The sequence below is a fragment of the Patella vulgata genome, chromosome 3, assembly GCF_932274485.2.
Source record: "Patella vulgata chromosome 3, xgPatVulg1.2, whole genome shotgun sequence".
Taxonomy (NCBI): domain Eukaryota; kingdom Metazoa; phylum Mollusca; class Gastropoda; family Patellidae; genus Patella; species Patella vulgata.
Window position 1 is genome coordinate 4125220 of NC_065881.2, and position 27927 is coordinate 4153146.

General features: G+C 35.6%; 1 long non-coding RNA gene across 3 annotated transcripts in view; it reads left to right on the forward strand.

Annotated features, from left to right (window-relative positions):
- Positions 1 to 27605, forward strand: part of LOC130012138 (uncharacterized) — a 73251-nt gene extending 45646 nt beyond the window's left edge. For all 3 annotated transcript variants that reach the window (XR_008787438.1, XR_008787436.1, XR_008787437.1), the window contains exon 3: positions 27390 to 27605. This is a non-coding gene — a long non-coding RNA (uncharacterized LOC130012138). The remainder of the gene's footprint in view (positions 1 to 27389) is intronic.
- Positions 27606 to 27927: the final 322 nt, after the last annotated feature.

The window sequence follows — 27927 nt, forward strand, 5'->3', positions numbered from 1 at the left end:
AGTGTGCATGCCGTTTTGCAGGGGGTCTCCTTCCTTCCCATGGTCTACTGTAGTACATTGGTCTGTCTCCGAAAGTTTTGGGTGGATCCACTCCACTATGAGTTCCAGCATTATATGGTTCGTTGTTAACAAAAAGTTTGTCTCTAACTAACCTGGTTCGATGTCCTTTAAGTTTAAGTTGTTTTATGATTGGATACAACTTTCTGCGTTCGCTTTCGATGACTTCTGGATACTGTTCGTTGATTCCGTATGTAGAACCTTTCAACACACATTAATTGTATAAAATAAATTAAGTTTTACTAATAAGTTGTTTAAAATTACTATATACCCAATAATTATTGCTCACCGGTGTTTTTGTAATCAAGTAGCCTCGTATTGTTTATTGATTGGCGTTTAAACAACATTTAATTGATGGATGGATTAACGTTTTTGATACGATTAGGTTATAATGTCTAACATCGGTTATCTTCTTTATAATAAAAGTATTTTACAATTGCATCTCCTATTTTAACTTTCATTATGACAAAGTGAGAAGATGACCCGCCCTCTCTTCCCACGACAACGATTTTCAAGCCATTTTTAAAACCGTGTTTTAAATTGATTTTTAGATATACAAGAACTTTTAATTATTTAAATCTGTTTTAAAGTGACGTTTAGATATACAAGAACTTTATATTATTTAGTGTTTTTACCTAACTTCTATTTTTTATTTAAGTAAATAACATAATCAAATCAACCTGTCCATAATATCATGCATTATGTATTGGACGTTAAATTTGTAAACAACAACGCTGTTGACAGTTTAATCACTCACCAAACGGCACCAGGAACTCCACGAATGATCCCGTGCAATTTTCGCGGCGAAGTTTAACCTCATTTACTACACCCGTAGTACATGGAACGGTACATGATAATAAGATACCAACCCACATAACAATATGATGTTAATTTTACGTTACATTTACGTAAAAATGGTCAGTCAGTTTACCATCATTTTGCTCATCTTTTTAACGATAATTTTACGTCAGGAAATGACGTTAATCTAACGTAAACTTTACGTCATTTTTACGTTATATTTACGTCATTTTCTGACGTAAATCTAACGTAAACTTTACGTCATTTTCTGACGTAAATCTAACGTAAATTTTGCGTAAAGTTTACGTCATTTTGGTTAGATTTAAGTCAGAAAATGACGTAAACTTTACGTTAGATTTACGTCAGAAAATGATGTAAATATAACGTAAAAATGACGTAAACTTTACGCTAGATTAACGTCATTTCCTGACGTTAAATTGTTGTTAAAAGGATGAGCAAAATGATGGATATCTAACAGACCATTATGACGTAAATCTAACATTAAATTAACATCATTTACGGATGCAATTCTAATGTCAAATTTTGATGAGCAAAGTTACGAAAATATAACCAACCATTAAAACCTTCAAAATTATTCATTATTTGCCGCAGTAAATGGGAAGTACATTCAACCAATAATCAAATTTTCCTGACCCGTGGGTGAGGCTAGAAGTTGAGTGGTCCAACATGTGCGCTTTAGATCATAAGGTCTGTCATTGAGTCAAGTGGTTTGTTTCCACACCCAACTTGAACATGGGTTTTCTCTGGGTCCCCCTACTACTAAAGATTCCTGGTGCGAGTGAATTATTCAACTTGAATTGAATCACTTAGTCCCAAAGGACAGTTTATGTCTATTGGATGTTTTACCCCATTGCTCTCTATCTACCCGTAACCAGTCAGAATTCTAAATGTATTGCACAGAAAAGTTAAAAATCTAGCAGAATTATATGACAAAATATACTACAAGTATGTATACATGTACTTTATTTAAAAGACAAAAATATAATGTTACAAAATACACATTTAAATATTAACAGTTTTTATCCACAGCTGTTTGAGAAATGAAGACGGGCATATGCCACACAGTGTGCTATGAGGGAAATTTTGCCTGAACAGCAGAGCTATGGCATACTCTTATATAAAATTCCAACTGCCAAGGGATCTTTCACACACACACACTTGAGTTTACACTGTACCTTGTTTTTTTCAATTCCGTTTCACTAGTCAGCCATCCATGTCAGGTCCTATGTCCGGCATCACTGACAAGGGAAAATGTTCAAGAAAAAGGCCTACATTAGCGCTATGAAAGTGTTGATATGCATATAAGAAAGGAAAACTGGGATATTGACCAAATTGGGCCAAAACCTATAGCCTCTATCTCGTTTGCTCAAGGTATTGATAGAATAGGAGTTAACTTTGGAATGAGTGAAATGAAATGGGGTTTAATGTCCTATTCCGACAGGGCTAATGACATGGAAATATGCTATACAGTGTGCTATTATGGAATTTTATCCAGACAGCGGCGCTAAAGCATACTCTTATATCGAATTCCAACTGCCTGGGGATCTTTCACTTGCACACCAATGTGTGCACAGGACCTCGGTCATTCGTACCATCCAAACGACTAGACAGCTGTCCCTCCTTGTCAGGCCACTGGCTATCTAGTCTGGAGGTCGGGTGTTCGATCCCTGCATTGGCCGAGAAAGTTACTCCAGATTTTCCGGCGTGGTTCTCCCTTGTCAGTGATGCAGGACGGAGGGCTAGACAAGACAGCTGTCTAGTCATTAAAATGGGACAAAAAAATGAGGTCCCATGTACACATTGGCGTGCACGTACAAGAGCCCTTGAAGTTAGAATTCGATATAAGAGAACGCCGTAGTGCCACTGTCCGGGCAAAATTTCCCACATAGCACACTGTATGGCGTATGGCCATCTTCATTAGCCCAGTGCGGAGCAGAACAGTTGGACGTTAAACCCCGATTCATTTCATTTCATTTCGCTAGCCACAGCTCTGTTTTCTTTCACCAAAGGGGGGGGGGGGGCTCAAGTGGCTAAGACGCTGGCTCGCTAGCCTGGAGGTCGGGTGTTCGATCCCTGTATTGACCGAGAAAGTTCATCCCGATTTTCCGGCGTGGTTTCCCTTGTCAGTGATGCAGGACGGAGGGCCTGACAAGGACAGCTGTCTAGTGGTTATGGGACGAAAAACCGAGGTCCCGTGTAGACATTGGCGTGCACGTAAAAGATCCCTTGGCAGTTGGAATTCGATATAAGAGTAGGCCGTAGCCCCATTGCCCAGGCAAAATTTCCCTCATAGCACACTGTATGGCGTATGCCCGTCTTCATTAGCCCAGGTTAGGAGCAGAACAGTAGGACGTTAAACCCATTTCATTTCATTTCATTTTTTTCACCAAAGACCACATAAATACTTCATTTAGCACTTGTCATTTGAAACAGTTATAGCCTATGTCTTGTCTGGAAGAGGGGGCATCATCACATTACCATACAGGGTATAAGTCGATGTTGAGTATAAGTCAAATTGCCAAATTTTATATTTTTCCGACCTACATCCATAATTAAGTAGAGGCGGTATATAAGACGAATGTTTTTCAACTCCACGAGTTTCGGGACTGTTATCCTAGTCTAGTACGCCGAAGAAAAGTTGGGCCATATAAATAATGATCATGAATTTTATATTTACCGTGCTCGTGCACGCTGAAGAAAAGTTGGGCCAAATAAAAGTTGAATCGCCATATTTTACTGTTTTTCCGACCTCCATCCATATATAAGTCGAAGCGGAGTACAAGACGGAGGTCGTATTTCGGTGGAAAAAGGTATCAACTTATACCCCGTAAAAAATATGGTAACTCTGATCGGGAAAGTCATGAAAAGCTGAATATCGATAAGGTTCGTCCTCTCATGATCGCAATGTTTCACACCCAGTTTGAAAAGAATTTGTTACCAACTATAGCCATTATCACATTCACAAGACAATTGTCACAAGGTGTTCGCAAAACGGAAAGTCTCTGTTTGAAAAGAATCTGTTAAAAACTGTCACATTCATAATCACAAGTTAATTTTTGACAGACAGACAGGGCCATGTTTTATGTTAGTCCCGGTCATCCAAAACCCCCTAGTCTTGAATGGAGGGGCTGGGACAGTTGTCAATAACACTTGCATTAATAAACAAACATGAATCATGACGACGAATTAGGATTCAATAAAAAAATCAACATAGATACATGTATGGCCCATGAAGAGAGAAATTTTACAATAAAAAAAATTAAGAGTGTTGGATATTGAACTGACAAGATGATTTTCAACTCACTGATACAACTCAGTTTAAGCCAAAGAGCTGTTATATGATACTGTGACAGGATATCTGCACGAAACTAACTAGTCATCAAAGAATTGACTGTCAAATGTTCAGACAGAAAATATTTTAGGCCTACAATGCTTGTAAAGCTTTGGCCTACATTCTGATGATATTTGTGCTACCATAGATACATATATATTTATATCATTACATTATGTGACAAGTAGTAGTGTTTGGCAAGTAGTAGTGTTGTCTAACTTTCATTATAAAGCCCATGTAAATCTTTTGAGAACTTCTTTGTCATTACTGCCACCAACGGTGCTCAAATATACATGTAGGATCTGTAAAAAAACTTTATACTCCCCCCCCCAAAAAAAAACGTAATTGGATTAAATGTCCTACTGTTCAGCTCCAACTGGGCTGACAGCCAACCTACTGTGGATCTGTAATGAAATGGGGTTCAACATCATACTGTTCTGCTCAAACTGGGCTAAAGAAGTTGGACACATGCTGGAAAGTGTGCTGTGATGGAAATTTTGACTGGACTGTGTGTACAAAAGAGCTTGGTTTTTTGTCCTATCCGAACAACTGTACATTGGCCCTTACCATCCCCTCTGTCTTGCACCAGTTAAAAGAGGAACCATGCCAGAAAATCCTGATGAACTTTCTTGGCCACCACAAGAAAAAATAAGCAGGGGAGTATGACTGAAACCTTTATGTACAAGTATGTACGGGCAAACTTGTTATTTAATGTTATATCATATAATTAGGCCTATGTATATAACCTTAAAGTCTTGATTATCCATTTTTCAATTAAATTAAATCATTAACATTAACTGCCAGTGTTTGAATCTGTGAACATCTCGAGCACCCGATGGCATTGAGACTTGATTATAGACTTAGCAAGTTAATACATTAAAATGTCTTATTACAAAAATTCAACATTTGCAGTCTCAAGAAATACCTACTTAACCTACGTACAATATATAGATTTAGCTCTTGCATTATGCATTATTAAATTCGTAAAAATATCAGTACAATAACAAAAAAAACCCCAACCTGAAACACCCCTAAAAATGTTTAGAAAATACTACATGTACTTATTTTATAATTAGCATAGCCTGAATTTTAACAGTCTACATCATTAATAATTCGTTATGTGTTTGATAATTTTTGGATCCAGATTTTTTAAAAACAATTTTGGAACCAGTATTACTTTCGATAACATAAAGCAATGTTGATTTTGTTTATGAATCGTATGGTTTACGGACAATGTAACTGCATCGTGTTAAAAAATAATACTGACTGTCTGATATACAAAGTTGCGTGCAAATTTTTTCCACGGCCAGATTATTTTTTTATCAACATTAGATCTATCGGTATACTGTCAACGGAAGTTCGCATAAAAAGTGCACTTACCTTCAACTTTACTTTGCTGAATCCAAAATCGTGTGTGTATGTGTGGAATAGCTTTATTTAACTTTAAATCACGGCATCACTTCTTCTTTGGGAAAAATAATAACCTGTGCCGCCATTTTAAATCCCAGAATTCCGTACGTTCCGGTCAAACGAACAAACAAAAAATATTTAATAAATAGTTGAAGCAATTTAGATAAATAACAACAATAACCGTAACCTATATATAAAAAAAATATTGTAATGTGAATAGAAATAATATGATATAAACCGATTTAAACACAATCATCAACCGTGAACATATCGTGACCTTGACCTTGCCCGAGACGATAAAAATATATTTGTACATATATGTAGGTCTAAAAATGGCGGCTGTTCGTTTGAAAGGCTTGTGTATTTCTGATAATGAATCTATTCATATAATTCTGTTTGTACACGCTCTACCATATTTTATATGAGGTTACATAATTACGTTATATTAAAAGAATAATCAAATCGGGGAATTTTAATTTTCAGAGATAGGTCTTTTATCGAGAGACGATAAATACATGTATAGGGACTCATAGAGCTAGAGTAAGATCTCTATGTTAATTGACTGGGTCATTATTATCTATTTTTCAGATTCATAACTTAAAAAATTGGAACTAGTCTTGGTCCAACCTTTATTTTTATATGGTTTTACAACTTATATAATTAAGTGTTGAACTTTTAAATTCGAAAAAAAAAACGGCAACAATCGACTCATGACCTATTTTATATATTGCATATGTAGACAGCCGCCATTTTGAATGACATTAACAACACACATTGATTTAAGCAATATTTTATTTAGATAGTTTCATATTAAGAACTAAATTTTCAAAAATTTAAGGATTCATGAACAAGGCAAAAGGTTATTATAATTGATCTCCATATTGTTAATGGTAATACAATTCCAAGAATGTACACTTGTACAAACATACATGAACTTCATGAAGGCCTTATATAAATAATGATCATGAATTTTATATTTACTGGTGCAAAGATCATTAATTTTATATTTACTGGTGCAAGGTTGATGAAGGCCTTATATAAATAATGATCATGAATATTATATTTACTGGTCCAAGGATCATTAATTTTATATTTACTGGTGCAAGGTACTACATTTAATAACTTTAATTATAAAAACACTTCATGCATTATTGGCCTATCAATTTTATATTTACTGGCCGGTGCAAGGATCATTAATTTTATATTTATTGGTGCAAGGTACTATATTTAATAAATTTAATTATAAAAACACTTCATGCATAGTCGGCCTAGGTGTGGACTACTCCGAACATTTGGACAGTGATAACCTTTTGGTAGAGAACAACTCTACTTTATGAAACAGTTTCCGACAATCAATCATTATTTGTTTTGTCAAATTTTTGGGTATCAAAATTGAGAGAGAGAAATGGGGTTTAACGTTCACTTGACTCCATGATACAACAAAAAACATAATATGGAACACAATTACTATTTTAATTAAAGCGACGTTTCGTTGAGGGTTCTCTCAACGTTTTCAAGTAAATGATGCTCAATAGTCAACGGGTGCACTCGTCCGCTTGCCAGCCTATCTTTTATAGTCCCATTGGTGCAGAAAAGTAGGAAAATTAAATAAAATTAAATGAGATTAAACATCCTACTGTTTTGCTCTGAGTGAGCTAATGAAGACCGGCATACACTATATACATTGTACTATGACAGAAACTTTGCCCGGATAGCGGCACTATGGCCTACTCTGATATTGAATTACAACTATCGGAGTGTCTTTTACGTGAATGCCAATATGTACATGGGGACTTGATTTTTCGTACGACCCGAACAACTATACCTTATCAATTGCCAGATCCTCCGCCCTGCCACAGTCCATAGAAAATTTTCGTCATAGCATTGCGTATGACTATCTTCAATAGTTCGATTGGTGCAGAAAAGTATGAAAATGAATTTTAAATGGGGTTGAACATCCCACTATTTTGTTCCAAGTGGGCTAATGAAGAAGGGCATATGCTATAATGGTTAAAATTGTGTGATTTCGGGTTAAAATGCCGTGATGTTGGGTTATCGCCTTACGAAGGGTGATATCAGTCACCATATCTACTGGGTTTCTTTAATACTCATATTTATAGTATTTTATATAGTCAGACTATTGAACGCACGGATTAGTGCACCCACGGACTAGTGAACCCGCAGACTAGTAATTGGTAATGATGGAAAAGTGTGTAACATGGCGACCTGACAACAACACACACAGATGTGTACAGGTGTTTTATGTAATAGTCTTTAAAATATGTGAAACTATTTACTAAAAATCGGTAACTATACACTATATATATCCGTGAATACCTAGTAAATATATATAGAAGATCGGAAAAGACGTTAACTTGTAAGTGAGTTTTTTTTCTGTAAAGTGAAGATATTGACCTATTTATAGATTGACAAGCAGGGTATATTGTTATAGTATAGTGTGACTGTATAACAAACCTGGGAGTTAAAGTGACTCACGCGTGTTGAACAGTATTAATAAAACTCATACCACTGCAAAAAATAATGTCGTCGGGCACTAGGGGAGCGTTTAAGAAAATAGATACTGATCAAAGAAGGCAAAGCCTCAACGCTACAGAAATGACAGATATGAACAATAAACTCACAATAATGAAAAATAATATGTTAACAAAAGATGATATTAAAACAATAGTAAGTGATATTACTAGTTCGGTCTTGTTAAGCTTCAAGGAAGAATTTAACGCAATTCACGAAAAACTTGATACTACACTGAAAGAAAACGAGCTTTTAAGGAAGGAAAATGATAAACTCAGGGCCGACTTTAATGAATTGAAGGAAACAAGCGAAACTGAGAGACAGAGAATAAACGAAGCCATAAGCATGGCTAATTACAACGAGCAATACTCTCGTAAAAACAATATCCGAGTATCAGGCATACATTTTCCCGACAGTGACGAACCTATGAAAGAAACATTCATGAAGTTTGTTCATAAGCATATTGGAGTTTCGGTATCACCAACTGAAATAACAGCCATTCACCCCCTCCCTTCCAGGAATTTCGATAAACCTAGCCTGATTTTAGTAAAAATGTCGAATTCGGAAGCCAAACGAAACCTAATGATACACAAAAAAATAGTAGCTGAAAAAAACGTGAAATTTACTGACGACATTACCAAATCCAATCTGAGTTTAATGAATAGGGCTAATAACATGGACTGTGTAGAAAAATCGTGGTATTACAATGGTCAGGTATATGCAAAATCTAAAGGAAGAGTAAAAATCAAGATTAACTTATTCGAAAATTTTCGAGACAAACTCATGTCAGCCCCTTTTGACCAAAGAAGACAGTCAACGGATCTTTAAAGCATGATGTAAATATTATTGTTGACACACGCCTCGTACATGACCATGCATTGACCCAATTCGGTTATATGTACAAACACTAATAACCAGTCACAAATATTGTTACGCAAGTACGCTACAGACTGGAAATTTTGGACTAAAATATAATTTGTAAATACCAGTCACAGGCTTTTGTGATAATCATCCAACGAATATATTCAATTAGGTGAGGCTTCTCTCTTATCGAGGAAACCCAAGGGTGGTGGTGACTACGGTGGGACATCAAATATCGTATTCAGAGACACCACAAACACATCTCGTCACCAATATTCAATTATAACTACTAAAATAAGGACGAACTATTATATTTATATCGTTTATATATTTATATCATTTATGTATTTATATCATTTATGTATTTATATCATGTAATGTCATATATCATTATCACTAGATAGTGAATAAGAATAGGCATGCGCAATGGTATAATCAATACAAAATATAGATTGTGTTAATTATACTTATAGCATAAAACACCTTGTACACATCTCTCCAATTTAACAACCTAGGAGGATGAAGCGAACGCGAATTATAACAAACCAGTTTCAACAAGCACCATATAATATACACACATTAATATACAATCACATATACATTATTATTAAATATACAACCATGAAAAACCCCAATATTACCTTAAATAACATCTCGAAGATAATTTATAAAATACAATATTGTCCGTTAAAATGGCAGGAATAAGGGCACTCTCACTTAATGTCAGGGGACTTCGAAATAAACAAAAGAGAGAAAAAGTCTACCTATGGCTAAAAGAGCAAAAGGGTCAAATAATATTCTTACAAGAAACTCATAGTACAAAGGGAGATGAAGACTTTTGGCAAGGAGAATGGGGTGGGACAATTTACTACTCTCATGGTTCAACAAATTCTGCAGGAACCTCAATACTATTCAATTCGAATTTTCAACCAAAAGTCATTAAGAGTATATCAGATGAAAATGGGTACTTTGTTATATTAATAATACAAGCTGAAGAAAAAATTACAGTTCTTGTAAATACATACAGTCCAACATCCGACAGTGATCAAAATGCTTATTTTAATAAACTACGTAATACACTTACAAAAACTCTTTCTAACCAAGAATATGATATAATATTTGTGGGAGGAGATTTCAATAATGTGTTAGATACAAACTTAGACAGAAGTGGGGGTAATTACAGAGTAAAATCCAAGGGATTAGCAGCTTTAAAAGAACTTATTAATGAATATGAATTAGTAGATATATTCAGAATACGAAAACCAAAACTGCGGCAATTTACATGGCGACAAAATAAACCACTTATACAGAGTAGAATTGATTTTTGGTTGACATCAGAGAGTACTCAAAATTATATAAAATCTTGCTCTATTATACGTAATACAATAAGCGATCACTCCGCAGTCTTTATTGAATACGTTATCGTGAATGAAAGAAGAGGTCCAGGTTTATGGATTTATAATAATGATTTAAACAATGATAACAATTACTATAACTTATTGAAAAAGTCGATAGAAGAATGGTGTAGCTCATATCATGATCAATATGATAAGGGGGGGCTATGGGATTTTCTCAAATTTAAAATTAAACATGAAACAATACTGTACTGCAAATGTAAACAAACTATCAAACGAAAATTAAAAGAAACTCTGAATAACGAACTTTATCATTACGAGAATAAACTAGGTAGTGCCAACGTAACAAAAAATATTGAAAACATTTTGAACCGTATTGACGAGGTGAAAATTAAATTGAACAATATCTATGAGGATGAAACTAAAGGGGCAATCCTACGTGCAAAAATTCAGTGGCACGAAGAAGGAGAAAAAAATACAAAATTCTTCCTTGGAATAGAAAAAAGAAACAAAATAAACACGGTTATTCAAAGACTAACGAATGAAAATAACGAAATGATTTCAGACTCTAACAAAATTCAGTTTGAAATTTATAAATTTTACAGAAAATTGTATTCACAAACGAATAAATCTATACAAACACAAAATATTTTTATAATGAATGATAATACACACCCAGTAATTGAAGACAACTTAACACACATATTTGAACAGAAGGTTAGTGATTGTGAATGTCAAACTGCCCTCAAATCATTCAAAAATAACAAAACACCAGGTAACGATGGACTTACTGTTGAATTTTACAGAAAACACTGGCAACTTGTAAGGGTCCATGTACTTAATTCATTCAACTGTGCCTTCGAAAATGGAACCTTATCTAATTCGCAGAGACAGTCAGTAATAAAATTAATTCCAAAATCCGGAAAAGATAAAACTCAACTAACTAACTGGAGACCAATTAGTTTAATTAACGTAGATGTAAAAATCTTAAGCAAATCCTTATCCATAAGACTAAAACCATTCCTTAACGACCTCATTCATCCAAATCAAACAGGCTTTGTGCCTGGTAGACACATACAGGAAAATACCAGGATAATAAGTGACTGTTTTACTCTAGCAGCCCAGAAAAAAATCACTGGGATATTATTAGCATTAGACTTTCAGAAAGCCTATGACAGTGTTGATCATAATTATCTATTTTCAGTGCTTAGATATTTTGGCTTTCAAAAAAACTTTGTGAGGTGGATTAAGACCCTTTATCATAATATTACATGTACTGTTATGAACAATGGTTTCTCAACGAAGCACTTCCTAGTAAGTAAAGGAGTTAGACAGGGGGATCCAAGTAGCTCAAACCTTTTTAACCTTGTTTTAGAAACATTATGTCAAAATATTAGAAACTGTAAATATATTGAAGGCATAGAATTTGGACAAAAATCATTAAAACTGACCGCCTTTGCTGATGACATCACTTGTTTACTGAAAAACTTCAAATCAGCAAGACACCTTTTCGAAATATTAAAGAAATTTAGTAAAGTATCCGGTCTTGAAATCAATGCAACCAAAACCGAGATAGCAGACCTAAATAGTAAAACTGAAAATATACAATCCATTGCTAATGAATTCGGAATAATTTTACAGAAAGAAAAAATTAAGATTTTGGGAATCTATTTCACAAATGATAAATGTTTAAGCAATAAATACAACTATGAAGAAAGGATTTCGGATATCAAAACAATACTGAATAGGTGGAAAAAAAGAAATTTAACATTAATAGGCAAAATCCAGGTTATAAAAACGTTCTGTATCTCTAAAATACTGTACCCAACATTAACGATAAATATTCCAGAGTATATCATTTCAAAGTTTAATACGATTATATATAACTACCTGTGGTCAGGCCCAGATAAAATAAAACGAAATGTTATTTCCCAACAATTTGAAATGGGGGGTTTAAATATGATAAACATTAATGAATTGTTGAAAAGCCAGAGTATCTTTTGGATAAAAAAAATATACTCCGAACAAGAACAACCATGGAAAATTATTTACGAACATATCCTACAAAATCAGAATGGATATTTAATACCGTTATCTAACTTCAATATTAGAGACATTATCTCGACACCCTTTTATACAAATCTATTTCAAAACTGGTATAACATATACACGTGCTATATTGACGGATTGGTTCCCTTAAGAAATCAATTGATTTGGAATAACCATAATCTAAGAATTAACAATAAGTCTTCAATCAAGAATATATTAATTAACGATAACATTTTATTTGTTGAGGATATCGCAGACATCAATCTTTCCAAATATGATAATGATCTTATCAAGTTAATGGAGATCAATCAAATTTTGGTTAACATTAAAAAGGTAAAGGAAACAATATCGGAAACGGAATACAGTTGGAATACTAAAATTTTTGACAATAGATTAAATGTAAATTTGGATAATTTTTTAGAAAAATTATACAAAAAAAATATATCAAATATAACCTCAAAAGACATTTATAAAAAACTTGTACAAAAGAACTACACAAAACCACCAGCTATTGCCAGGTGGGAAAAAAATTATAGTATTGCCCTAGAAGAAGACCAAGTTAAACACATTTTTACACAGATACGAAGAATAACTAGAGATTCAAAAATGGTGACATTTCATTTTAGATATATACACCATGTAATTTACCTTAACGATCGATTATATAAAATGAAATTATCTAACTCATTACTGTGTGATTTTTGTAATTCTACAATTGAAAATATCGATCATCTCTTCATTCAATGCGAATATGCTCAATTAGTATGGCAGAAACTACATGAAATATTAATCTATAATAATATATATATTAATCTTACTAGTATAATTAAACACTTAGGTATAATTATACATGAGAATTTAAAAAATGAAAAAGAATTAAATACTGTTAATTTACTTATATTGTTATCAAAATACTATATCTACTCATGTAAGGTCAAAAAAAGTGTTCCAAATACCAGAAGTTATACTTCATACATCGAAATGAAAACTAAGATAATATACAACACAGAAGACGGACACAACATCCTGAAGATAAAACAAAATCATTAAAAATATTTATTCATATATATAATATACATTTCGTTATGTTCTCTATATAGGTAATATTTATTCAATCCTAGTTTTTAGATTATCTACAGATTTATATTTATACTTATATTCATGATTTATATATGCATGTTTTATATATATGTATATGTATGTTGTTGGTTAATAAACTGGGTTTTTAAAAAAAAAAAAAAAAAAAAAAAAAAAAAAACCTCTTTTACAGGTTGGCGTGCACTTAGAACTATTGGTAATGACTATATGCGGAAATGCTGCTCTCCAGGCAAAATGTCTTTCCTAGCACATCTTCATTAGTAAGTGCGGTAATGCTGCTGTCCAGGCAAAACTTCTGTCATAGCACATCTTCATTACTAATTTTGATAAAGCCATCGTGGCTAAGTGCGTAAGATGCTGGCTCAGTAATCCGGAGGGCACGTGTTCGATCCCTGCATTGGTCGAGAAAGTTCATCAGGATTTTCCGACATGGTTTCCCCTTGTCAGAGGTGCAGGAACAAGGACAGTAGTCTAGTCACTCAGATGGGACAAAAAACCGAGGTACCATGTATACATTGGCATGCACGAAAAGATCCCTTGGCAGTTGGATTCGATATTAGTAAGCCATAGAGCCGCTGCTGGGGCAAAATTTCCCTCATAGCACATTGTATGGCATATACCTGTCTTCATTAGCCCAGTTGGAGCAGAACAATAGGACAATAAACCGATTTCATCAGGACAAACCTACATGAGCAAAAACCTACATTTCACAAACTTAGTAATTAGTAACGGGGTGTTGGATGGCTGAATGGTTAGCGTGCGCGCGCTGTATCATAAAGTCTGTCATTGAGTCGACTGGCGTGGTTTCGAATCCCCGGTTGTACGTGACAAGGAGTAGGGTCGCCTGTCCAACCTCCGGTTTTCTCCCACTGCTAAAGACCCCTACGCGCAAGTGAATTATGTAAATAAAAATTAAACCATATGTTAGTCCCAAAATGACCTAGTTTAAACCCCATTTCTCTCTCTCTCTCTCTCTCTCTCTCTCTCTCTCTCTAGTAATTAGTAACACACTGGCTAGCAAATGAGGGGTTCAATCTCAGTGTTGGTCGAGAAAAATGAAATGAAATCGGGTTTAACGTCCCACTGTTCTGCAAAACTGAGCTAATGAAGACGAGCATACGCCATACAGTATGCTATGAAGGAAATTTTGCCCAGTCAGCGGCGCTATGGCCTACTCTTATATCAAGTTCCAATTACCAGGGGATCTTTCATGTGCACTCCTGTGCGTACACGTGACCTTAGTTTTTCATCCCTGACTAGACAGCTGTTCTTGTCAGGCCCTCCGTCCTGTATCACTGACAAGGGGAAAACACGCAGGAAAATCTGGATGAACTTTCTCAGCCAATGCAGGGATCGAACACCCGACATCCAGGCTAGCGAGTCAGCGTCTTACCCACTTAGCCAACGTGATCCCCATGTTGGTCGAGAAAGTTCCCTTTGTTAGTAGTGGTGTAGGACAGAGGACCTAAAATAAAACAGTGTCTAGTCCATCACGTGGGTGTGCACGTAAAAGAACCCTTGACATTTGGAATTTGAAATGACAGACCGCAACTTATATTAAAGGAGCTAGATCTCTATTCTTGGGCACTTAGAAATGGATACAAAATGTAATGAAATGAAATGGGGTTTAACGTCCAACTGTTCTGCTCCGAACTGGGCTAATAAAGATGGCCATACACCATACAGTGTGTTATGAGGGAAATTTTGCCCCGACAGTGGCACTACGGCCTACTCTTATATCGAATTCCAACTGTCAAGGGATCTTTTACGTGCATGCCAATGTGTACACGGGACCTCGGTTTTTTATCCCATCTGAACGACTAGACAGCTGTCCTTGTCAGGCTCTCTGTCCTGCATCACTGACAAGGGGAAACCACTCCGGAAATCTGGATGAACTTTCTCGGCCAATGCAGGGATCGAACATCCGACCTCCAGGCTAGCGAGCCAGCGTCTTACCCACTTAGCCACATGATCCCCCATAAATGGATAAAAATGGGTAGCAAGGCATATAAAAATGTAATTTGAATGTATATAAACTGAATTACATTCAATCATTTCTGTTTTTACTGTAATTTCGAATCAGTTATGACTCCCAAGGAATTTATTCACGTGAAGACCTGTATTTTAATCAATTGTGTTCGACGAAATATGCAAAAAACCCAAATTGAATGACAGTCTTTGGCGTCTGCTAATTCTATTCCACACTAGTATTCTCCTGTGGGATATGGTTAGCCTTGTTCATCGAGTTGCTTCATTACAAATGGTGCTCATGATATTAAACTGACATTTGTTTACGTAAGAAAACTAAGGATAAAAAATAACAGTAATTTAATTGTTAGTATCATGAAATTAAACTGACATTTGTTTTACGTTTTACAACTAATATCAGGTTTATGTTAGAAAACTGACGTTAGATTTATGTTAGAAAACTAAAGTTAGATTTATGTTAGAAAATTAACATTAGATTTACGTTAGAAAACTAACGTTAAATTAACGTTAGAAAACTAACGTTATATTAACGTTAGAAAACTAACTTTATATTAACGTTAGAAAACTAACGTTAGATTTACGTTAGAAAACTAACCATAAACTAACGGTTAGAAAACTAACCATAAACTAACGGTTACAAACCTGATGTAAAATTTACGTTAGATTAACGTTAGAATTATAACCAATAATACATATATAATTATTATGTCTGAATTCCGACTATATATCAATTGTTAGAATGTGCACACACTTGTAATATTATTTAATCAAGAAGTATTCAAAGGGAAAAAATTGGTTAGTAATCCATCATAAAATTTACGTTACATTTTCTGACGTAAAAGTAACCATAACCATTATGACGTAAAAGTAACGTAAATTTAACCAAAGAATTTTACCATTATTGGACGCTAACCAAAATCTAACCATAATGACGTAAACTTTACGTAAATCTAACCATCAATGTTAACTGGGAAGCGTTGATTGGCAGAGAAATGAGTCATTATGGTACAGTATACGACAATCGATTGATTCGACAAATATATCAACTGTATCAACTGTGTCAACCCTATCAACTCGTTTCGTTCATAGTACGATCGTGCAAATCATATCAACCCAATCAACCCAATACGATCGTAATGATGTGTGTTTTAGTATCGATCCAATCAACTCTGCAAAAACTCTTAATGTCGAATCAATCCAAAGGAGCATATTATCACTACCACGATCTTACACGATCGTTACTATCGTACACATTCTTTCGATCCAGTCAACTCTACGGCCGTGCACCACCACGATCGTACACGATCGTACAAATTCTATCGACCCAATCAACTCTAAGGCCGTGTACGATGGTATACGATCGATACGATCGTACACATTCTATCGATCCATTCAACTCTACGGCCGTGTACTATGGTTTACGATCGATACGATCGTACACGATCGATACGATCGTACACGATCGATACGATCGTACACATTCTATCGATCTAATCAACTCTACGGCCGTGTACTATGGTTTACGATCGATACGATCGTACACGATCGATACGATCGTACACATGATATCGATCCAATCAACTCTATGACCGTCCATACTTGATTTGTAATTTCGATCCCAGCATTTTTTTAAAATTAAGAGCCTCGACTGTCCATCGTCAAAGGCCGTTTTTTTAGATTGGACAGTTGCTGTGACAGGGGGTTTGGGGGATCTCCCCATTAATATTTTGAACAGGTTTTTGTGGCGGGGGGTTTGGGGGATCTCCCCCACAATATTTTGAACAGGTTATAGAGCTTTGTGTTTTCTCCACGAAAAAAAAAATTTCTTCACAGATGGCTACATTGGCGGGATTTGGGGTTCTCCCCCAGAAGTATTTTAAAATTCTGGACAGTTTTCGTGGCGGGGGGTTTGGGGAATCTCCCCCATAATATTTTGAACAGGTTCTTGTGGCGGGGGGGTTGGGGGAACTCCCCCACAATATTTTGAACAGGTTATAGAGCTTTGTGTTTTCTCCAAGAAAAATTAATATTCTTCACAGATGGCTCTCGTCGCTGAGGGTGCTCTACAGCTGTACTTAAGACAATTAATTGATTCGACAACTATATCGACATCCGGGCCTTAATGGAGCTTTGAGATTTTTTAAAATCAGGCGCCCCAAATTCCCCTATTGTACTATATCCTGTAGCGAATACATCCAACACAAACCAACTTACAATGACGCAATAAAGCATTTTTGGAGCAAATTAAATAATTGGATTTCGTTACTGTCAACTTCATGCACAATTCTAGAAGATGAAAAATTTAAAACGCCGTAATATTTTTATTCGCAAGAAATGAAATGCAAATTGATCGCCCCTACACGCAGACTACATAAGAGCGACATAACCCATTTAAAAATTGAACAATCTTACATCAATCCATCAAAATACGTCAAAAACCTCGGTGTTATTATGGATACGAATTTGTCTATGGAAAACCACATCAGTTTTCTGTGTAAAACATGTCACTACCACCTTCGGAATATTGGCTCAATACGTCATTTTATAACATCAGATGCTGCAGCTACCCTCGTCCGATGTCTTATCCTCTCTCGCCTCGACTATTGCAACAGTGTGTTATCTGGGATTACCAATGAGCAAACAAAACGCCTCCAACGTATACAAAACTCAGCAGCCAGACTAGTCTCAAGAACCAAAGTCCGTGACCACATATCTCCAGTTTTATCCTCTCTTCATTGGCTTCGTATTAATGAACGTATAGAATTCAAATTGTTGTGCCTAACTTATCAAGCTGTTTATAAGACTGCACCTGTTTATCTTCAAGAACTTGTTAACGAACATTTACCAGTCAAAAACCTTCGATCTAGTAACACTTGTCAACTACAATTACCAACATACAATTTAAAAACTTTTGGAGCAAGAACATTTTCATATCAAGCTGCTTTCCATTGGAATAAACTCCCAACTTCCTTAAAACAGTGTCCGTCCCTAGCAAGTTTTAAATCATCACTGAAGACACATCTGTTCCGTCGCTATATGTAATGAGATGACACAGTATATTGTTCAGACTTTGCAGAATTGACTTGAGCGCTATGAGCATACTACACAGTGTGGAATAGCGCTATATAAATGTTATTATTATTATTATTATTATTAAATTCATTAACTATTTAAAGTAAAATATATCATTTCATTATTAAAAATATGGCATATTTGTTACATCCATTCCATTAAACAATATTTTCAATACATCGCAGATTTAAAATCTTTTCGCCACCTTCAGAACATATACCCCTTCTTAACTTCTCATTTCCATCAATTGTACAGTAACCCTCCTCACATCCTTTTATTTCACAGGTATGCATAACCCATCTGTTCTGTAAATTTTCTAATTTCTAAAATATAAATAACAGTAAAATATAGAAAAAATGGTATATTGACATAAGACTACTATCTAGGCTATTCGTTTACTTTTGTTTTCATAAACGTTTACATTTAACTTTAATTACTAAATAGTTAAATAGTTACAGTAATGGATTACCGTACCTCAATCACTGTTTCGCATACTTTATCTATATTAACTAATCCAGATGCCTTTCTCTCTATTTCCAACCTTTCATTATTTTATATTTCTTGCATGCGGTACATAAACCATGCCTCTTCTAATCGTGCTGGATTCATTTCATACACATTAATACCACTTCCTCTGTTAAAACTAGACAGATAATTACTGTTTATATTTTGTGAATCATGGAAAACATTATACACTTCCGCCATTGACTCAAATGATGCACCCATAACACGTATCTCGTGAAGAGCTTTAAACAAAAATTTGGTTTACTTTTAATGTCACATTTTGTATAGTAGAATCTACATTTTCTGTCGACGTTTGCAGTTGTATAAAACGAAAATTTATATCTAGGCTTTGCTTCACAGTTAGTGAGTTACGACATTCAGAAGTGTAATTGGCACCGACAAACACTCCATTTTCTGTATATATAAAAGGGAAACTCGGTTTTGTAATTGTTACAACTTTTCCATTACATAATAAGCAGTTATTAAATGTTGGTTTTAAAATAATTGACTTAAACCCGTTTCGTTCACTTAGCAACACTGTTAGATCTAATAGATCTAAGTCCCATTCAAGATTATCAGTTAACAAGAAATTATACTCGTCTCTGATTAAATCAATAACTGATTTACACAATTGTTCATCTGTTGCCAAAAATGTTTTTAATGATCTCTTGTTAGCACACAATTCTCCAAGAAAAACCTTCGGTCCAATGGAAACAGAATTTGTAGAAACATATTTTGATATATAAAACCACCTATTTGGAGTTCCTTCTATAAAATGATGATTAGCAAATAGTAAAGTTTTTAAATTTGAATAACTAATTTCAAAACGCACCCTAAATTACTGCAATATATATATCTACCAGTGTGAGATAAAAAATCTTCTTCATCAGTTTAGGTCTTCTTTGTAATTTAATCTCACATTAACACAATGTATCCCAAACCATAGAACCCAAACCTAGAATTAGTAGAATAAACGAACAGCCACCACTTCAAATTATCTTGTTATTCTATCACTATGCATCGTTATCCGAATAACTATGTAACGTCATTTGCATAAACCATTTGACGTCATTTGCATAAACAACGCAACGTCATTTGCATAAACAAAGCAACGTCATTTGCATAACGGCATTAAATTCTCGGGGAAGGGTTGACTGGATCGACTGGTTCGACGAAACATGTATAGATCGTATCGATAGAGCTCGATCGATACGATCGTGCGAGGACATTAGAGACTCGGGGAAGGGTTGACTTGATCGACTGGTTGAAAGAAACATATATAGATCGTATCGATAGTACTCGATCGACACGACCGTGCGAGGACAATACAGACTCGGGTCGGGCAAGGGTTGACTGGATCGACTGTTTCGACGAAACATAATATATAGATCGTATCGATAGTGCTCGATCGATACGATCGTGCGAGGACAGTCTAGACGCACGGAAGGGTTGACTGGATCGACTGCATAGACGACAAATTTATAGATTGTATCGATAGTGTTTGATCGATACGATCGTGCGAGGACATTAGGCCTACAGACTCGGGGAAGGGTTGACTGGATCGACTATTTCGTCGAAACATGTATAGATCGTAACGATAGAGTACGATCGATACGATCGTGCGAGGACATTACAGACTCGGGGAAGGGTTGACTGGATCGACTATTTCGTCGAAACATGTATAGATCGTATCGATAGAGTACGATCGATACGATCGTGCGAGGACATTACAGACTCGGGGAAGGGTTGACTGGATCGACTGGTTCGACGGAACATGTATAGATCGTATCGATAGGGCTCGATCTATACGATCGTGCGAGGTCATTACAGACTCGGGGAAGGGTTGGCTCGATCGACTGGTTCGACGGAACATGTATAGATCGTATCGATAGAGTTCGATCGATACAATCGTGCGAGGACATTACAAACTCGGGGAAGGGTTGACTGGATCGACTGGTTCGACGACACATGTATAGATCGTATCGATAGAGTTCGATCGATACAATCGTGCGAGGACATTAGAGACTCGGGGAAGGGTTGACTGGATAGACTATTTCGTCGAAACATGTATAGATCGTATCGATAGAGTTCGATCGATACAATCGTGCGAGGACATTACAAACTCGGGGAAGGGTTGACTGGATAGACTCGTTCGACGACACATGTATAGATCGTATCGATATGGTTCATGGATGAAGTAGGTATGAGGGGTAGAACAATCTATTGAATTGACAATATCAACGATCGTGCTGATTCGACATAACAATAGATATAAAAACCAATAATCATACGAATCAATCGATTGTTGAATACTGTACCTATGTCAAATGAGTGCGATCTATTGTACATGTTATGCATAGTCATCGGAAAATTCCATATTCACTGTAGTTGTTCTTTATGTATAGAAATGGTTATTATTATTATATATAGCTAATAATGAATATATCGACAAATGACTGGCACCATTTGTATTTCTGTACTTAAGTTTGGGATATCAAGTATTACGGGGTTATCCAAATTACCGGTAAATGCGCTAATTTCTTGAGTCATCTTCATTGACACGTGGCCTATTTAAACGAAGGCAGCTTAAATTGATCTACGGCATGATACGGCATTTTAAAGTCACTCTAAAATATTCCAATCAAAAATGTCTAATCTATACCAATGAAAGACGATAATTCGGTGATTATGATTAGACCAGTCACGTGGTAATTGGACCGTCAATAGACGCTTGCCCATTTGCCGTGTGTATTGATAGTGCTATATTGTACATACGGTGAGATATTGTATAGATAATGTATATCCTATGTGTAATTGAAAAATCGAAAAGCGTTTTGGCGTGTCGGATACTTAAACATTAAAAGCGGACTTAATTTTAATCAGATTGGTGTGAACTTGCCGTAAAGTTGATATAGTAACCATGGGCTATACATACATGGAATTTAGATTTTTAATCTTAAGTGGTCTTTAATGGTTAAATAAATAGTTAAAGGGCGAATAGCTTTATTTTTTGGAATGGTTTCAGTAATTAATAATTATACAAATAGTTAAAGGGCGTATAGCTCTATTCTTTGGAATCGCAAAAAAAGACGAAAATGGGTTCAAAAGTACACTTAACGTAACTTTCATGGTTTTCATTTTTTTTGTTGTAATTTCTAATCAATTATGTTCGTTAAAATACGTGAACAGTCCACATTAAACCACAGAAGTTTGCGCCTCCCTATTAGCCCATTCTTCAAGTTTTTAGTATTATTATTTTGTCATTTGTGAATCCACATTGTGTCGCAGGATATGTTTTTCGGTGTTCATTACACATGGCGCCCGAAACCATAGAATACACGACTCGTGTACTAATTATAAATTAATGTGCATTATGTCTCGAATATTGGATATTAGGATCCCATATTACGGTAACATCATTATTTATGGACTATTAGCGTATTAAATATTAAGTTAAACGGTTAATTAACTCATTGAAACCACATTTATTGATAACGACACGTATGTCGAGATTTATATGGATTCGGGATCACTGAATCGCATATAATAGCGCTACTGGGTCGCTATCAGTGTGGAGATTTTCAAATAATTAAATTAGCAGTTCATTCCAATGAATTGTCACCCCCCTAAGTATCGAACTTCGATGAAATCGTATCTTGAGTATTTGACTTTGTGTAACCTACGGAGATCGATCATACGAGAGGGCATGTCAGTCGGTATCCTACTGACCGCGAAACCTACTGGCGGCTGTAATGTAACATACGCCCACAATTTGCAAGAGATGGAACGAGAACTGTTAAAATCGGCAGGGCTCATCCTCTCATTGTTTGAATGATTTTGAAACAACCGTTACAAACTGTAGCCTCTATCGATTTCCAAAGTGTAACTCCGGACCAGAAGCTTAACATCAAATTTGAAATGATCCGTTAACAACTGTACCCTCTGTAGCATTCCCAAAGTGTTCGGACAAAGATGCATAACCTTTGAACGAAAAGTCGCGGAATTCTGTTATGTCAAACCAAATTTTAAAAAAACCAGCGGCTGCCAGGCAGGATACGCCCACATTTTCGAGAGATGGATAGAGAACAAGCTAACAAGAAAGTGATTTTTCCTACAATCAAGGGCCATAATTCAGGAAATTACAATTCGATATGCGTGAATATCGAAAGGAACCGAGATCTTTGGGTTATAAACTTACATTTCAAGTTTCAACAAAATCGGATAAAAATTGTGACCTCTATAGGGTCCACAACCTTGATATAATTTACCCTATTTGAGAAAGAACGGCAGCCATTTTGTCTGTCAATTTTGGGCCGATTTTCACGAAATTCGAACTCAGTCGACCTTAGGGTGTAACGGTGATATAATAAAACGTTTTTTTAAATCGGATAAAAATTATAACCTCTATAGGGTCCACAAGCTAAAAACGTGATTTTTCGTACAATCAGGGGCCATAATTCAGGAAGTTAAGGTCCGGTATGCGCGAATATCGAAAGGAACCGACATCTTTGGGTTATAAACTTACATTTCAAGTCTCAACAAAATCAAATAAAAAATTGTGACCTCTATAGTGTCCACAACATTGATATACCATATTTTTACGCTATTTGAGAACGCACGGCGGCCATTTTGTCTGTCAATTTTGGGCCGATTTTCACGAAATTCGAACTAAGCCATCCTTACGGTGTATCGGTGATATAATAATACGTTTTTTTTTAAATCGGATAAAAATTATGACCTCTATAGGGTCCACAAGCTAAAAACGCGATTTTTGGTACAATCAGGGGCCATAATTCAGGAAGTACGGTCCGATATGCGCGAATATCGAAAGGGACCGAGATCTTTGGATTATCAACTTAGATTTCAAGTTTCAAGAAAATCGGATAAAAATTGTGACCTCTATAGTGTCCACAACATTGATATACCATATTTTTACGCTATTTGAGAACGAACAACGGCCAATTTGTCTGTCAATTTCGGGCCGATTTTCACGAAATTCGAACTCAGCCATCCTTAATGTGTAACGGTGATATAATTGAACGGTTTTTTAAATCGGATAAAAATTATGACCTCTATAGGGTCCACAAGCTAAAAACACGATTTTTGGTACAATCAGGGGCCATAATTCAGGAAGTTACGGTCCGATATGCGCGAATATCGAAAGGAACCGAGATCTTTGGATTATCAACTTAGATGTCAAGTTTCAAGAAAATCGGATAAAAATTGTGACCTCTATAGTGTCCACAACATTGATAATACCATATTTTTACGCTATTTGAGAACGAACGACGGCCATTTTGTCTGTCAATTTCGGGCCGATTTTCACGAAATTCGAACTCAGCCATCCTTAGGGTGTAACGGTGATATAATTGAACGGTTTCTTAAATCGGATAAAAATTATGACCTCTATAGGGTCCACAAGCTAAAAACACGATTTTTGGTACAATCAGGGGCCATAATTCAGGAAGTTACGGTCCGATATGCGCGAATATCGAAAGGAACCGAGATCTGTGGATTATCAACTTAGATTTCAAGTTTCAAGAAAATCGGATAAAAATTGTGACCTCTATAGTGTCCACTACATTGATATACCATATTTTTACGCTATTTGAGAACGAACGGCGGCCATTTTGTCTGTCAATTTCAGGCCGATTTTCACGAAATTCGAGCTCAGCCATCCTTAGGGTGTAACGGTGATATAATTGAACGTTTTTTTTAAATCGGATAAAAATTATGACCTCTATAGGGTCCACAAGCTAAAAACGCGATTTTTGGTACAATCAGGGTCCATAATTCAGGAAGTACGGTCCGATATGCGCGAATATCGAAAGGGACCGAGATCTTTGGATTATCAACTTAGATTTCAAGTTTCAAGAAAATCGGATAAAAATTGTGACCTCTATAGTGTCCACAACATTGATATACCATATTTTTATGCTATTTGAGAACGAACGACGGCCATTTTGTCTGTCAATTTCGGGCCGATTTTCACGAAATTCGAACTCAGCCATCCTTAGGGTGTAACGGTGATATAATTGAACGGTTTTTTAAATCGGATAAAAATTATGACCTCTATAGGGTCCACAAGCTAAAAACACGATTTTTGGTACAATCAGGGGCCATAATTCAGGAAGTTACAGTCCGATATGCACGAATATCGACAGGAACCAAGATCTTTGGATTATCAACTTAGATTTCAAGTTTCAAGAAAATCGGATAAAAATTGTGACCTCTATAGTGTCCACTACATTGATATACCATATTTTTACACTATTTGAGAACGAACGACGGCCATTTTGTCTGTCAATTTCGGGCCGATTTTCACGAAATTCGAACTCAGCCATCCTTAGGGTGTAACGGTGATATAATTGAACGTTTTTTTTAAATCGGATAAAAATTATGACCTCTATAGGGTCCACAAGCTAAAAACACGATTTTTGGTACAATCAGGGGCCATAATTCAGGCAGTTACGGTCCGATATGCGCGAATATCGAAAGGAACCGAGATCTTTGGATTATCAACTTAGATTTCAAGTTTCAACAACATTGGATAAAAATTGTGACCTCTATAGTGTCCACAAGCTAAAAACGTGATTTTTCGTACAAACAGGGACCATAATCCATGAAGTTTCGATCCGATACATGCCAATATCGAAAGGAACCGAGATCTTTTGGAGATAAACCTATATTTCAAGTTTCGTCAAAATCGGATAAGAATTGTGACCTGTAGATTGTCCACAAACAAATTGTGGACGGACGGACGTCCGGACGGATAGGGGCGACGGCATAATACGCCCACATGAAAATGTGGGCGTATAAAAATATGTTAAAAACTATAGCTCTATTGTAGCCCCATGGGTTTTTCTGCCAGACGTGAAGAGCGGACGACGCAATAAAACCGGTCGCCACATTATACGTATGACCCCCGCATTCTTTTCTTACTACATATCTTAATAGCCTTGTGATCGTCTAGTATTTGTAATTGTTCATTGACTTTTCAAATGTCTTTTTCACGTTGTGTACTCTCTTCTTATCTAAGTAGTTAAGACACTTGTCTTCTCAGGAATAACAATGCAACAGTTCGTTTTTACATTTTATATATCAAGCTGCTTACAAATGGTACACTACATAATAAATTACAATAAAGTCATTCTCTCAAACCCCGTCCAGCCAGGCGAGTCTGCTGATAGAAATTGCTACATCCTCTCCGTCCTGGAATCAAGCGACTGTCTGACGAATGCTCAAAAATATGATGGTCTTGATAGCTTTGGGTTTTGGACTTTCAGTTATTTAATTGGTCAAGTATGACGCAATTAATTATAACGATTGGTTATTTAACCTAATGACGTCGACAACCACCCTTATATGAATAGTGGAAACTTACAGTAGAAATTTCCCACAAAATATCTGTTATCAACCTAGAATTGAATGTTTACCAAATTATAACTATTTTTTTTATATGTCAATTTGTCAATCATTCATTTTGATTTAAGTGCATATGAGACAATATGACTTCTATACAATCTGTGAATCTAATAATTAGCCTAACATATTAATTAATACAAAAAAATTTAAAGAGCAAAAATTCTAGCGATCTTGCTACACTGTCGCTTCCCCTGTTCATCAAAATTACACTCATCCGACATCTTTTGTACCTTTTATGTTCTGTTAACGTCGGCTTTCACCGACTGTGATATCGAAGACAAGTTGTCTTATTTCATTATGCAGCACTCGGAGTAAATACACGAGAAGGCGCTCCTATCTCCAGATAAGATAATGAGTGTTGGGTTAGTGTTTAGCTAATAATCTTTGAATGGCATTTAACGATTGAACATAGTATAACACAACACAGTTCTATGAAAAACAAGCACTATATTATATACACATGATGTTTCCACAAGAATTCACTGGTCGTTATCAAGCAAAGAAATTATCAAGCATACAAGCACACGACGTTTCGACAAGAATTCACTGTTTAAGACCAGTATGTATATAATATAGTGATTGTTATCTATAGAACTGTGTTGTGTTAGTGTTTTGTTGCTGAGCAATTATTCAACACCTTTTGAGAAACTAAACAGTTGTACACCCAACACTCATTATCTAATCTAAAACAACACAGTGTATAATATAGATTTATGACTGTCAATATTATGAAATGGCTGTGTAAGTCCCTGTTTCTTTTGTCATCAACAGTTGGCTTATATAAGCCCACGTGGTTTAATATTGAACAACTACTATTATAATGGGATGTGTATATAATTTGAATAATAGATATTTCGTTAAATGGCAACAAATTTTTTAATTTACAGGAAACATCGTTACACAGCATGTCGACATTTTGTTCGCGTAACCCATGGTGAACTTCCAGTGGGTGATCAGAGGGAACTTCCTGCATGCGTTATAAAGGCAATTCACAACACATTCCCTCTGCCGTACGTAAAATAGAAGTACTAGCCTATAATATTTAATTGGCTTGTAGTGTAAAAAAAAAATAATAAAAAAAAATAAAAAAAATAAACTGCTAACAGCTATTCTTCTTATTTATGATTGCATTTCCAATCGTCTACTAGTTGGTCAGGTGTGCATTGAGAAAACGCTTAAAAAACACACTCAATCGGTGAGCTGTGAAGGTCAAAGTTCGTTATAAGTAGTAGAATTGATACATTTGTCGAGGCTAGAGTACGTAATACGTAGAATGTATGCATTTGTCGAATATGACTTTTTCGAGAATGCAATGACTGGGCTTATAATCCAATGTCCCAACACGGATATCTGTTATATTCCCTAAGAAAAAATAAACGCCAAAGTTTGAATGAAATCACTTAATATTTAGGGGGTATTGAGTTT